Consider the following 16453-nt stretch of genomic DNA (forward strand, 5'->3'; position numbering starts at 1 on the left):
GTAATCAACGTTAATGAATAAATAAGTAAATAATTTTGATAACTCATAAAAATCTGAATAAATAAGTAAATAATTTTGATAACTCATAAAAATCTGTTTATTTTCAAAGTAAGTATATTATGAGAAATAAGGCCAAACTATTTAGAGTGAACGCTATTTTAGCCCGAAATTGAAATTAAAATTTTCGCTTGTTTTCATCCAACTCTGGCAACTTATCAGGAGGCTTTTAGACCAAAATCTGATGAAGAGATTTTCACATTTTCTCGACATGAAGCCACTTGCTGAAGGTGCAAAGGGCTCTAATAATGGAACTGAGAGCAAAAAGGACTTTGGGATTAAAAGATGGAGTGGAAACTATAATTATATATATATATATATATATATATATATATATATATATATATATATATATATATATATATATATATATATGTGTGTGTGTGTGTGTGTGTGTGTGTGTCTGTGTGTGTGTGAGCGCGCGCGCGTATGTAATTGTACTAACCACACTGCCTTCTTAACTTCTCGAATTCTTCACACTTCTTGGATACCCTTGTCACTACAAAGGCTGAGATCCAAAGGCAAAATATGAAGTCATTCTGACGCCCTCATCCACAGATTCTGACCATGCAAAGGATGCGGGTTCGAAACATACAACGGACGTCAGACTTGCTTCATATTCTTGTATGTAGTTATTACAATTATATATACATATACATAGACAGTGTATATGTATATATAATATACATATAATATATATATATGAATATGTATATATATATATATATATATATATATATATATATATATATATATATATATATATATATGTATGTATGTATAATAATCTTATCAGGTAGGTTTGGGTCTTCCGAATCTTGTGCAGTAAACAAGAACCCAGCTGCCACTGTCGCGTAACAGACACTGGGGAAGTGCGAAGGACGTATTTAAGACGTCTCTATCACCCGTCATCATCACCTCACCTACATACAGAACTTTCACAATTTCCCTTATGGTATCATTTCTACCTGTCCTACGATCTGATATTCTCCTTAAAGCTTTATTCTCAAGTCGGCAAAATCATTTAGATATACTTTCAATACCATACTATGATTCAAATCCGTACAGGAATGCAGTTCGTAAGAGATTTATTTCCGGGTGCAATTTTAATCTATTTGATTTCCAACACTTATTCCGTTTGCCCATTCTTTGATTTGTCTTTTACGGTCTCTCACTAAATTCCAACTCAAAAGAACTTTTACTGATATTATTCCTAAATATCTGAAAGATTCAAACTCATTAATCTTTTCTCCTCCTAATTCTATTTCGCTCTTTTGTATCTATTTTGAGTCCCCACTATCTTCATGTAAGCTGCGTTCTCCTAGGCAACTGCAAATCTCGTGGTGTTTTGCTATTAAGGCAAAGCCATTTGCGTATTCGAAGTCGGTCATTTTTTTATCGTTACTTCAATCTAAGTCTTATCTTCCATCTCCAATCACTTTTTTTTCTTATAAAATGTACAGTACAGGCAAACAGGAAAGGTAGGATAACATTCCATTATAGCTCCCACTCTACTGGAAATTCACCTGACAAGACCCCATCAACATTAACTTTGTATCTACTTCCCTCTGGGATAATTGCAATTAGCTTTACATATTTAAGAGAAGTGACATAGCAACCCAAGATCTTCCATAACATTGGCCTACAGACGTCCATAGGTACCTAATTCACCAAATCAGTCAACAGAAACACAGTAGTTTCTGAACAGTTCGCTCCATTCACAGGTCGTTGTACAAGATTCGAACCTGAGTCCTCTCGCTTGGAAAAAAAAAATGCTTCCAATCGCACCACAAGTGTTACAAACTTTCCAGTCAGTGATCATGATGCAGATGGATTGATATCAATTCTAAGCACAAAACCTGAATTCGACAAGCATATATACAAATCAGAATCAGCTTATGTCACTCTTGATGGCTCAGTGGTCAAAGTCACCGTCTATAGTTGTTTCTAAACCAAGCAACAGTTCGAATTCTGCCAGAGACGAAGGACTTATCAATTATGATTGCCGTTGGGTGCGAGTTTTTCCCGACGAAAAGTGAACTCGATATCAAATGATATCGGTGGCTCAGTATTTGCGAACATTAAAAGTCAGGTGTGTGTGACAAAACTTCACATACAAACACACACACGCACACATACACACACATACATATATATATTTATATATATACATATATATATATATATATATATATATATATATATATATATATATATATATATATATATATACACATATATCACCTCGTTTGGGATCTGAACCGCTGATCTCTGGAGCAATTTTCTCTTATGCTGTGACCTTGAATTACTAGTGGTGACCCAATACAATATATTTATTTTAAAATAAGCAGAATTGTGGATTAATTAGAATTTTTTAATTTTCAATAAAAATTCCATACAAAAATATTGAAAGTAGCATGTTGTCCCATACTGATAGATTTATCTTTATGAAAAGCACAATTAAGGAAGTTTTTTACCGATAAATAACTGATTTATAGCTAATAGAGCACTTTACAAAACATTATTCATAAATCAGATTTAAAGATTGTTTGGGAAAATAAGTTGCATTTTAGGACTATTCACATTAAATCATGAAACAAGAGGGAAAACAGAAATCAGTGACTTCTACTGCAACGTTCAAATTTCACAATCACAACACTTATTTTTTGACCTTATTTCATTGACAGTTTATAGCAATAATCAAACAAGAGTCAACTGTATAACAACAAAGTTTGGCTACTTGCATGTAATTAATCGAAATTAAATTGTTTGTACTTAAAAAGGAGAAAGATTTCAAGCGAGTCTTTCATGTGATAATATTATGTTCGCCTTTGTTTTTCTAAAAAACCACAGTAATCTTTAGCGGTCATATAAAGGTACAAATACGTACCTTTCGCGATAACGTAAACCGGAAATATTACTCAATTTTCTATATGACATGAGGGTTTCAAACGTCCACAAAAACTAATCCCCTTTCGAAGTATAATTTTCAGTAAAGACACACATACGATGAATAAGAAGGATTTCGCTCGAGCAAAGAATTTAGTTCAATACAAGTTTTAATCCCGTTTCCAGTCTTTCCAGATGGCGTTTAATTATTGTGTTCCATAATAATAATCGATGAGATTTATTCACTTGGAGCGATCACTACATCGAAATTATATTCATTGTTCTCAAGAAAACTACACCGTCTAAACAGCTTCAATTTATTATACAATAGTTACAAAGTTTTTATCTTTGCCAAATATGAAGTAGTTAACATACACAAGCTACAGTATATCAAGGTGTTAGCATGAAGAAAAAAAACATGATTCTCTGCCAAGAACTAGTTTAGTAGTGATTTTCCTTGATCTTTTTGTGATATTTTTTGTGCTGTATCAAATCTGAATAGTTACAATTTACTAAAATATGATGAAAAAAAAACGCCAATTAACGAAAGTAAAAGGTCAAATACGGGACAAAATTGCCCAAAAAACAACACTATATTTTACCACGCAAAATATATCCGCCAATAAAGTGACAGAGATGTGCATTATTATTTGCAGCACACAATCGTACGACAAATTGTCCTTACAATGATTCTTCCCGTATCTCTCCAAGGGGGAAGGTGCTATTCTGCATTACGAGGATGCTGCCCAGGTTCGAACGGCAGTAGACTCGTATGGAGACACTCTCGCTATGATTTGTAGGCGTGGCACCGTTGGTAGGCTAACTATCCCTCTCATGGCCTTGACCTCTTCCTTAAACAGGCTGATGCCGTTCTATAATGTAAGTGATGTTCCCTGGTGAGGCAGACGTCGCCGCTAGGATGCTAGCGTACAGGTTCAGCTATTTTCGAATGCAACTCCCAATTAAGTTGTTGTCGTAACCGTTCTTAGTGAGGAGCTGCCAAACATGCTCGAGCTCCACATGAGTAGCTTTCTATATGGAACAGCGCGCAATTACGCCTCACCTGCGCGGCCACTACCGAGTGTTCGTAAGTGTCAGGGAACTCCCCGCGGGTGTTGTGGTACCGTCCCACATTTGTCGCCTTTTAGTACACCCTTGCATTGTACCCATCTTCTTTCTGCTCACGTCCACATCCAAGAAAGGAAGTCTGCCCTCAACGTTATATTCACAGTGTAGCTTCAGCAAATATTCCTCTGCAAGGCATACTGTAGGTTGGTGGCTTCTTCATTATTGCCGATAGCAATGAAGATGTTGATGAAACAGCCTTATATCTTTGGTTTTGGATGGGAAGTGAAAGTTCTTTCCTCGACATCTTACTATGTACATATTTGCAAGCAGAACACCATGGGGGAATCTCATAGCGGCACCATCTGCCTGTCAAAAGAGTACACTTCTATGTGACAGGAGAGGCATCTACTGGTGTGTCGAGAGGCGTGGTATTCGAGAGGTAGATTCCCCTTTAAATACTATCGATGTTCTCGTTTACCAGTAGGCTTTCTGTGGTCAAAGATGTGATGGTTGAGCTTGGAGACGGAAATCAAGCCGTCGTTCACGCCCTTGGTTGCACACTGTGGCATGGGGGGCGTCCTACGGAGCGCCAGAAAAGCCTTTGCTGCCACACAGACTACAAGTGAGAGAATGAAACCCACCGACCAATAAAAGTTCATCACTCTAGTGACGTTCTACTCTACATTTCATGTTTAACTCTCAAGTCCACAAAAAAGTTAAGTATACCTTAGTTTAATCAGACCACTGAGCTGATTAACAGCTCTCCTAGGGCTGGCTGAAGGATTAAATTATTTTACGTGGCTAGAACCAATTGGTTACCTAGCAACGGGGCCTACAGCTTATTGTGGAATCCGAACCACATTATACCGAGAAATGAATTTCTATCACCAGAAATAAATTCTTCTAATTCTTCATTGGCCGGCCGGAGAATCGAACTCGGGCCTAGCAGAGTGGTAGCCAAGAACTCTGTCGACTCGTCCAACGAGGAACTTCTCAAGTCCACATGTGTGTGTGTGTGTGTGTAACGAATGAGAGAGAGAGAGAGAGAGAGAGAGAGAGAGAGCGTAGAATCATAATAAATCCTCTTCAATTCCTTCCCTAAAGACTTGGGACTTAAAAGAAAATCTCAAACATCCGATAATTCACCGGCCTGTATTTACCATATTTCCAGAAGCCCAGGAGGACTCCCGCCTGAATCCTTAAAGCGCCTTCAGATCCCAACGGTGGGAGGCGGTGGTATTGGGAAGAGAATGAGGAGCTGTCAGGTGTTGTATATAATTTCGTATGATCCTACGAAATCAGGTAATTGTCACTGCATATCTAATGAATTTAACTGCCTTTCCTTGAATCATTAAAAATACCGACTTTACACGTGGATAAGATCTGAATATTTTAGGTATTAACATTACCGTTAGTCGTCAGCAGACACTCATTTTCATAATGACAGTGCTAGTTATCGTGTTTTTTAGGGTTATCATGATTTAAATATCTGTAATCATGCTATAGCAAATAATTTCTGCGTCTGCCTCTTCCTTACCTTGAACAGGGAAATGAAGACAAGCCGTCGGGAAGAAACATTTCCTACTTTTCCATCACTCTCTTTTACGTCAAGACAATCTCTCTCTCTCTCTCTCTCTCTCTCTCTCTCTCTCTCTCTCTCTCTCTCATTTCCCTGAAGCACGTTGCAAATACCTGCGAGGTGTAAAAAAAGTATACAAAAAAGTATCCAGTTTTGACATAAGTGCTATTCCATCTTAGTACAAAAAGGATGTCACTTACTCTAATTGACATTAAAAATGTAATGGAGAATTAGAGAAACAAATACCAATTAAGAAGCTTTTGTGCACATAAGCACCAGTGTGAAATGTCGGTAGAAAGTAAATAAAAGAAATATATGAATAATTAACTAAACGGGCAATATCATGTAATAAAATAAAATAAGATTCCGCAAATCTTTTATAAAATTACGTAAGCTTTCATGGTTTCAAAAGACTTCGAGAGTGATATATAAAAAATAGTCTATGAAATCGAAGAAGTGACTTGTAACAATACAGAAAATACATGAATTAATTAAAACGTATCATAAAACTCGAACCTTAGAGGTAATTTCATTACTAATATAGATCCAAATTTATTCTGTTTAAAAGGTTCAAAAGCACCATTTTAATTAATGTATGTTATCATGTTGCTATACCAGCCATGATAATGGATGTGCTTAGGATCACGCTGATTTCCAGCGTCCAACTATCCCTGCTCTATGCGCACTGAAGCTGCGCTGCTAATAGATACGCAGAATCTTTGCAAAGTCTTGGGCATGGAAAAGAAAAATAATGTTAATAATAAACATGCAGCGATAGACATTCCCGTTACAGCTACCGCTTCGTCGAAGAATTATACGTATTCAGCAGCATTTGTTAACATAATGACATGAGATATCAAGGAATCTCCGAGAAAAACAACAACAACTACAACAACATGGATAGACAGTGACTTTGAACCCCCATTATCAAATTCTTTGGTCCACACATAGAGCTTCAGTAATAATAATAATAATAATAATAATAATAATAATAATAATAATAATAATAATAATAATAATCGAGAGAGAGAGAGAGAGAGAGAGAGAGAGAGAGAGAGAGAGAGAGAGAGAAGACAAATGTAGCATCTATCAAAATGGGATTATATTAGATTCTTCCCTGATGATCACTTAATCTCACCCATTTGTCTTTAATCACGGTTATTCCAATGTAATACAAAAAGAGATAGACAAATTGCACTCAGTGCTAAGCTGCCTCACGTCGCCCTTCGATTCCAGGTCCTTAGAAGTCCCTGTGAATCTCCTGTATGGGAAGAATCTTGCCGGAGGAGAGCTTCCATGAAGTGTAAGAATTTGGGATGGAAAAAACAAATGGAAAGTCAACATTTAACCATTTCCCTCTTCCAAACACAGACCGAGTTTATTCAGGTACATATTGTTTAATTTTCAAGTCATCACATTGGCTTTTGTTGTGTATAGAGCACACATAACGAGATACGGGATGTTTTATTACGCAAGCGTCTATAATTTTCCTGCCTTTAATGGCAAGATATCATTGATGCAAGGAAACGTCAAAAAATGTTCGCAACAACGTAGCTTTCACAAGGAATTTGTAGAACGACAACATGCACCCGAAAACTCAAGACATCGCCTCCTTTCTCGACGCAACAACCACTATATAATTATATCAGCAACCAATCACTCTCCTCATTTCTTACAATCCTCCTAAGGGCTTATAACGCCACTAATGCTCCTTTTCTCCTTCAAGTCCTTCACAGACCCCTGCCCCAAACCCCCACGCATAGGATCTTCTTACCAACTTCTCAGCTCCACTGTAATGTTCTGCAGTATGATTCGGTCTTCATATGTCGTCACCATATCGTGGATGATGTTGAATTGAAATCCACATCGATATTTCTTTATTTTTTACTTGCAATGCATCAAGACTTCATAACCAAAATTACTGTCCCTACACAGACACACACAGGCACAATGGCGCGCGCGTACACACACACACACACACACACACACACACACACGCGCGCGCGCACATATATGTATATATAAGCTGGGAGGTTCAAGAAAGCACGATATTTCCGATTTTCAAACATTTTTTGGGGTGACACCATTGTACCTTTAAGTCGTCTAAGGTGGGTTGTAATCGGGATGGAGTAAGACAGAGGGCTAACAGCTACACTCCAAAAAATTGTAGAAAATCGGAAAGAGAGCGCCTTCTTGAATCCCCCCAACTTATATTTAGATCACATTGACATATAAAAACGTATGCGTAAATCGGTTTCATCACCCCCAGAATCAAACTTGGTGAGATAAGAATATATATATATATATATATATATATATATATATATATATATATATATATATATATATATATATATATATATACATACACACACACACACAGGACGAAGGAAGATATTCCTCCAAGGAAATATTTCATAAACTATTATTGGTCTCTTTGGTACTTATTACTCATTAGTGGAATTTAATTCCGCAGTTTGCAAGTCTATGCTTGCCCGTATGTTCGTCTTAGAGAGAGAGAGAGAGAGAGAGAGAGAGAGAGTTGGGGCCGGGGGAGGAATTTATGACAAGGCATTACAGAAAAACATCTTTCAGAGTTCTGAATTTACAAGTACCACAAAACAGTTCAAAAATAAAATCTTGTTAAATGCTTGACCTGAAAGATAAAACACAACCTGATGTTGATTTACATTCGTGTAAATCCTTCTGTAAATTTACACCGTCGAAAATTTTATAAAAAGTTCAGTTGTGTACAAAGCCGACAAATGCCCTTACCCTTCCTGGAAAAAAGTCCCGGTACCTTCTGCCCCTGAGATGCGGTGATATTACAATAAAAATTTCATTTAATGTTGTTTTTTATCTTAACCATAAAATGGCACTGCCCGTGTGATGTGTCTGACAGTCTCAGTCTAATAAAATTCGCCCCCTACGCGTCACATGTCACAATATCGCAGTGACATGGGCCTCTGTTTAATTAAACAGATGAATCTAGTGCGGTCCGATACGTACAAACACACGCACACACTGCAGAGGAAGGCGTGCTTGTATATGGACATATTAGCACAAATTATGCAAATGAATCCCTGTAACAGCAAAAAGAAAAGTTCAATGAAATCATCAATAATTTTGATTACTGAAACCTATAATAGTTCTAGGGCAATAAAGCTCATAGTTATCACCAGGATGATAAGCTATGTCAGTAGGAAAATGAAATTATTACAATTATATAAAATCTTTAATCCACTTATTAAGTTTACTTAGCAACACACTAGAGTAGGAGAAAAATGTCAGTAAATCTAAAAATACTTTTCAAATAATGCATCTCAAAAAAAATCCGAAAAGAATTTAATTGGTTTTTAAATACTGTGTTGTGTTGTAGTATTCTTTTGTGGAGAATTTAATGAAAACAATATTACACTATTAATAAGAGAAAAGTAAAAAATTCCAAGATTACAAAAAATCCTTTTCAAAATTTAGTATAAGCGATCTCAGCGGTAGGGCGGTAGAAAGCTCAGCAAAAAAATTCACTTCAAGTAAATTTAATCTAAGGAAGCTATTACTCAAGAGAGATAACCAACAGAAGCTGATGCATGCTGTAAAACATTCTAAAATTTCATATCTTCACGCACATACAAATACACGCTCATTCGCAAGAATAAAACCTAAACTTTCCCCCGTTTTCATCAATCATAAATGTTGTTGATTACTTATGTGCATTCTCATTTGATGTTAATTTTTCACTCTAGGAGTGACACTATTACATTACTTTGTTGAAGATGTGAGCATTTCTCTTCTCACATACCATGTGAAAGGTATACAACTTAATTTTCATTTACTTTTTACAAGCATATGCAGCAACAAAAACTAAATTTTCTTAGTTCACTTTTCTAGTAGTAAGGATAATGTTCATTTCTCTATATCTGCCAGTCCTTCTGATCTCCTAGCCTCATCACTTAGTTCTCTCCCACATTTCCAGCATTCATAGGTTCGTCGATGTATCTTCGCTTACTTCTCTTAATGCTTTCTTCGCCCTACCAAATCTAAAACCATCCTTACTGTGTGCCCACCAAGCCCTTTCCTCTTTCATGGTCTCATATTCTCAGAGGTTCACATCTTCATCTCTTTCTACTTCACCCATAAATGAAGTCACTGGTCTTCAGACCTCAAGTGGCTATATAACCACCAATCGTTCAACCTCCTAACTTTTGTTTTTCATTTTTTCTTAATGCTTACATTTCATCCTTCTATTTTCCACCTTCAAAAGTTATCAAAGCAAAGAAACAAATGTCACGATTCAGACTTTTTTTCATCTGAGGTCTTAAGATAGATTACGCCTCATTTATTACTAAAAACAACAAAAAGGAACAAATTGCTAATGCCAAAACAATATTTTAACACAAAGAAGAAACATGGAACAATGATATTTATGACATTTTTTCTCAATCCATACTTGAAGAAAAATAAAGAAAACTAGAATAACAAAAAGGTGAGTGAGTAGAGGATAAACCCTTCCATTAATGTCATGATGTATTTTAACTAAACTGGGTCAATCCAGGTAAGTGCATGGAAAGGCAAGCTTGTCACTCTCCGTACGCTTGTGATATTTTACCCGGCGACGAGACCTGCCTTCAAATAGTCTCTCTCCTCCACCAACAGTTGAATGAACAAAAATGCATCTAAACCTGCAGCAGTGACCTAAAAACTGATAGTAGTCTTTGTTCCCTTACACCACCACTCAGGAATATTAGTATTGACTTGCTTTTTGATGTGCACTCACTCAGGTAGAAACTATAGTTTCCACCTGAGGTAAATTAAAGTTACACATACAGCGTCTACAGAGAATTCAGTACCTCTCTCTCTCTCTCTCTCTCTCTCTCTCTCTCTCTCCCCCAAAAAAAAACTGTTATTCTATTATGACCATTTAAGTAGCAGAAAAGGAGAAACCGATTCAACATAATGCACGTTGGCACGTAAATACACACATATCAGTATACATATATAAAGATTTTTAATACATATGTACATATATATATATATATATATATATATATATATATATATATATATATATATATATATATATATATATATATATATATATATATATATATATATATATATATATGAATGTATGAATTTGTAAGTATGTGATTGTGAGGTTGGTTGTCTGTGAGTGCATGAACACAATCATGCAGAACGTGTAAACCATAGTGCCAGTGGTTTAGGGGTACAAATATGATACCTCTAAGCAGCGGAATGCCTAATACAAATTATACAGGCCCTAGTAGGAGAAAATGGTCCTTCAATGGCTGATAAGTCTCTTCTCTTTAGGATAATAACTGTCATTCTTTACAGTACTGAGTATTAGGAGTAATTAAAATGAAGGTGTTCTCACCACTCTGCTTGGTAAGAAAGGAAATGTAGAAATACTCATCAAGTCTTTGCACCTCAACATCTTTAATTTGAGCCCAATTTTCATATATTTTCGCCTTATATGATTCTTCCTTATCAACCTCACAGGCACTGTGTGAATTTACGAACACATTTCCAACCCCTCCTCTCTACATAAAATTTATAATTTTGTTATTTTTATTGCTGAAAAATAATTAACATGTACATAATCAGCCACTCTTCCTCTCACACTTACACTCGTGAACTTGTTCTCATATCTACCCTGTTCCAACACATAATACAGGAAACTTCTTATCCCACCAGTATGACTTTCCTAACTATACCTATGAAGATTCGTCTTTTAAAAACAACGTACTAGCTCAAATCAAGCTCTTTTCAAAGTACATTTCAAGAAAAATTCGTTCTCGTGTACTCTATGAACTTCATAACTTAAGAGATCCCTGACCTTTGAACAGAAATTAGCATAGCTACCCTTTTCTCATTTTCAAATCTTTCCTGGCACAGGTTCAGGTTCTCCACCCACTCAAAAAATCTTTTACAATCTTTCTTTTCCATCTCTGGTCCATAACACACATTCGAGTCCTCCTGACATTACAGGCGCTAACCTCCTTTACTTCTACACGTTGCAGCTATCCCTTTTCCACGCACACTGCCCGTTGCATCTCTTTTTTTTACTATGCACAAAAGTATTCAGCTTCCTCTTCTTAAAAAGAAAATACCTTTCATATACTCGTATCTTCCTCTCTTTCGTACCGCATCTCCTGTCACTCAGAACTCCAGTAACTATGTTGGGACCACAGGTAAGACAAGGAGTGCTTTAAGAAGACGTTTTATGAGAAATATAGTCAATTAACGTATAATTTAACGACAGATGAAAAGACTACGCACAGGTCTGCAAGAGGATGTACAATATTCAATAAAAAAAGTAAGAGAGGAAAAGAAGCGAATAAAGTTAAATCAGGAAAAAAAAAGAAAGAACTTTAGGAAGAAAAACCTGACCCACAGGGAATTAAGCGCTAAAAGGAAGGTTGTTGAGCAAAATGATCTTAGCGTCAAAGGTTCAAGACAAGAGATGGTGGCTGAGCTGAATGCAATTCCAGGTATATAAATTGAATACTTTGAAGGTCTGTTGACTGTGGAAGGTTAGTTTTGGTTTATCAGTATTCGGAAACCACACCTCACTTTCTGTACGGATAAGTCCAGCTTTGTTCCAGAGAGTTTACATTCCAACTATTCATATTCAAGACATTCTTCTTTTATTCCAACAACATCCTACAATTTCGCCACATTCTACCTTCATCTGTAACATTAACGTCCCTTCACCTATACAGATCACCCTTTCCATTCCTTTCACCATTCAAATCATTTTTATGGGTTTCCTTTATTGTTAATACCTTTTGCTTACTAATATTTATATTCATCTTTCTAACCTTTCAACACTTGCGATATTCGCAGCTTTTCTTAACGTATAAAACAATAAACTTTACAAAACCAGGGGCTCTGAATATATATCTCTTAGAACCTTCGTACTTTAAGTTACATTTTATAATCTCTCTCATAGCTTGATTACGATATATATTTATGTGTGTGTGTTCCTGTATGTGTATGTATACATACATACATACATACATACATACATACATACATACATACACACACATATATATATGTATATATATATACAATAAATCAAAATCAACTCGCTTGGTTTGGAAAAATAATAATTTGTTATGCCTAAAACAATAAGACACAATAAGCTTACTTATTATAAAGATTTGGTATACAATATCAATAAAATTGAATATACTGAATACGTTAAAAGATTAATTTCAAAAATTACGTGCACAATAAAGTACATCATTTCATGACTTACAACTCAACCTTGAGAAGTTCTGCAGGTCTGCTTAAGACAATTCCTTGAGAGGCGCAGTTCGCAAACTGAATTTAGTCTGCAGTAAAACTCACATGAGGCAGGAAAGGAGGAGAAAGTGGTCAAAGAGGGGAAGTTATGAAGCTTTAGGTTTGGACAGGCATACATTATTAAACAATTCTGCAGTGAGTGTTGGACTCGCGAGCGGGGGTGAAAATGATCGAAAAGACCCAGAAGTATGTAACTTTCCAGAAATGGAGATAGAAGAAACAATATTCCTCTTTTAAAAATATAATAATAAAATGATAAATAACTTGATACCGGGCATGATGATGCAACTATGATTATATATATATATATATATATATATATATATATATATATATATAATTCTTATATATAAAAGTGAATGAATGCTTGTATGTTAGTGCGCTATAGAAATCCGAACCGCTTGGCCGATCTAGACAAAACTGGCCACGTGGCCATCATTTGACCCAACTTAGATAATAAGGTAGGTTTCAAACCCGTACTCCCTTCCTTTTCCCCTTCCCCCACCCCTTTGTAACATATATGGTAACCGCTTGACCAATTTAGGAACAAATTGGCACTTGGCTATCACTTGACCCAACTTAGATAATGAGGTAGGTTTCAAACCAGTACCCTCTTCCACCTCCCCTTTCCCCCATCCCAGTTCCAATTTCCCTTTGTAACTTATGTGGTAACTGCTTGACCGGTCTAGACAAAATCTGGCACGTGGCCATCATTTGACACAATGTAGATAATAGGGTAGGTTTCAAACCAGTATCCCCTTCCCCTTCCTGTTCCCCATCCCCCTTCCCTTTGTAACTTATGTGGTAATCGCTACACCGATCTAGACAAAATTTTTTTACCCTACTTAGATTATAGGGTAGGTTTCAAACTAGTACCCCCTTCCCGTTCCCCCATCCCCCTTCCTTTTGTAACTTATGTGGTAACCACTTGACCGATCTAGACAAAATTTGGCACATGGCCATCATTTGACCCAACGTAGATAAGAGGGTAGGTTTCAAATCCGTACCCCCTTACCCGAAGCCTTACCCCACCCTCCTTCCCCCTTCCCTTTGTAACTTATGTGTAAATATACTCTATGCTTTTATTATACCCCATTTCATGTACTCGATGCCATACAAATACATTATTGAAAATGCTTTTCTCTCCTGTGATTAACAATTCTGTATCAAGGTTAGTGCTTAGGTTTAGTGGGGATGTCTTTAGGTTTAGCAGGGGTGAGTTTAGGTTTAGTGGGGAGTGTGTTTTGGTTTAGTAGGATGGTCCAGTTGAATGGGGGGTTGTGCTTAGGTTTAGTGGGTGGTAAATGGGACAGTCACCACAGTAATATCTGGATAAAATAGTCAGTCACCACAGTAATACATGGATAAAAGGGACAGTCAGCACAGTAACACCTGGATAAATGGAACAGTCAGCTCAGTAATCCTTGGATAAAAGGGACAGACAGTACAGTAATACCTGGTTAATGGGACAGTCACCAAAGTAATACCACATGGTTAAAGGGACAGTCAGCACAGTACTACCTGGTTAAAGGGACAGCCACCACAGTAATATCTGGATAAATGGGACAGTCAGCACAGTAATATTTGGATAAAAGGGACTGTCAGCACATTAATTCCTGGATAAAAGGCACAGTCAGTACAAGGAGGTCCAGGAACATTTTTCTGAGTTCTTCAGAGTGCTCCAGGGGAGCGCCGAGTTGGTCAGCTAATGTGTGTGTGTGTATGTATGTATGTATATGCATATGTATATGTCTATATATATATATATATATATATAGTATATATATATATATATATATATATATATATATATATATATATATATGTGTGTGTAGTCTAGTGGTAGTTAGCCGACTGTAGTTAGTAAAGAAAGTTATGGCATTAGCAACCGCATCCCAGAACACTTGCTGAGAGCCGGAAAGCTAACATCTTCTGCATGGGTGTCAATGTACTGCGTTCAATGAAATGTTATTTACAACATACTTCTGGAGATTACGAGATACATTTTTTTTTTTTTTTACTCAATTTAAAATAACAAGCGGACCAAAAAGCCATGTCCAAAATTTGGTAAATTCCAAGAAATGTAGGCCGACTGGATTTGCGGGAACGAGATTCAAAACGTCTGAACCAGTCGAATCGAACTACGCAGTATCAGTTCCCTTTAATGATTTATACCGAAAGTCCATCTACCACATTTGAAATTATTCACAGTGAAACTTGAATTGTCATTTACGACTGGCTGATTTTTTTTCTATAATGCAAAGCCAAGTCAAACTATAAATGCTTATATTGGCAGTGGAAATTTGAAATTAAAATGCGTTAATTTTACAGCATGTAGCTATCGTTCCCTGGAACCTGATATCCACTTTTAAACCACTGACTCTCCCATTCTCGAGAATCCAGAGAGATTAATAAGCTCTGCCATGATAATCTATTTTGAGTCTTTGTTTATTTGATTCATTATTTATCCCATATCCTTGCATAAGCTAATTTTTTATCATAAATGTTTTTTGTACTGGCCTTCATCACGTCTCACTTGATAAATTAAACTCAAAGAATTTTAAAATGAAAAAAGTTTTCATAGTAAAATCTTATGTAAGTGAACCAAATGGATATTAGGAAACCAGCACATTTTAGTTTCTTGGCTTCGTTCTTTAATATCTTCTTCTATTACTGTAACCGAAAATATTATCATCAACAATGGTGTCACAGGTCCTGAACTCTGTTTTCATGAACGAACAACTGAACTTCATAAATATAGGAATGGATAATGGTAATGAAAATATAAAAACACTTCAGTGATGGGAACCCGTGATTTCTATTACATCTTGGGGATGTATGTTAGAGGCATAGAATGTAAGTATGATCTATCTGTTATTAAAAAAATCAGATAGTGGAAACTTCCCTATCTTAAGAAAGTGTAATCAGGACATCACGAGATTCGCGATTTTTATAATATGAGAGGCCATAATTCAGGGCAATTTTTATCAAGAGAAGAATGTACAGATAGAATAAAATTTTTTGTGTTGGAATCAGACACAACTTTCTCTTAAATACAAACACCACTTCTTGCTGTTTCGTAAAATTTCTTGATTTGTTTATTGATTTAATTCTACTTCTAGTTTATATCCTATGTGATGCTTTGTAAAAGGCGAATAAAAAGTTCAAAATGTACACTTATACTATGAAAGAAACAAAAGACATTTACACAGAGTGCTAGATATTGTTATTACCAGAGAGGACAAGATTTTCCAGAGAAGCAGTGAAAAAAATGATGGAGTTGAGCTGAATCGATAGAATTTAAAATGAGGCTGTGTTTGCACAGGGACGAAGAATTATGAAAAGAAAATAAAACCGAAACACTCTACCATTATAAAAGATAACGACTTATCGGAGAGTCTGTTTTATTCCAATTAACAGTGTCAACATCAGAGGGGCACATAAAATACTGTTATGTAATTACATTTAAGGGACTCCTTAATGTTGGTACGAACTTTTCAAGTTGAGCGTTATACTTTTGGTGTTTGA

Source organism: Macrobrachium rosenbergii, chromosome 55, assembly GCF_040412425.1.
Source record: "Macrobrachium rosenbergii isolate ZJJX-2024 chromosome 55, ASM4041242v1, whole genome shotgun sequence".
Taxonomy (NCBI): domain Eukaryota; kingdom Metazoa; phylum Arthropoda; class Malacostraca; order Decapoda; family Palaemonidae; genus Macrobrachium; species Macrobrachium rosenbergii.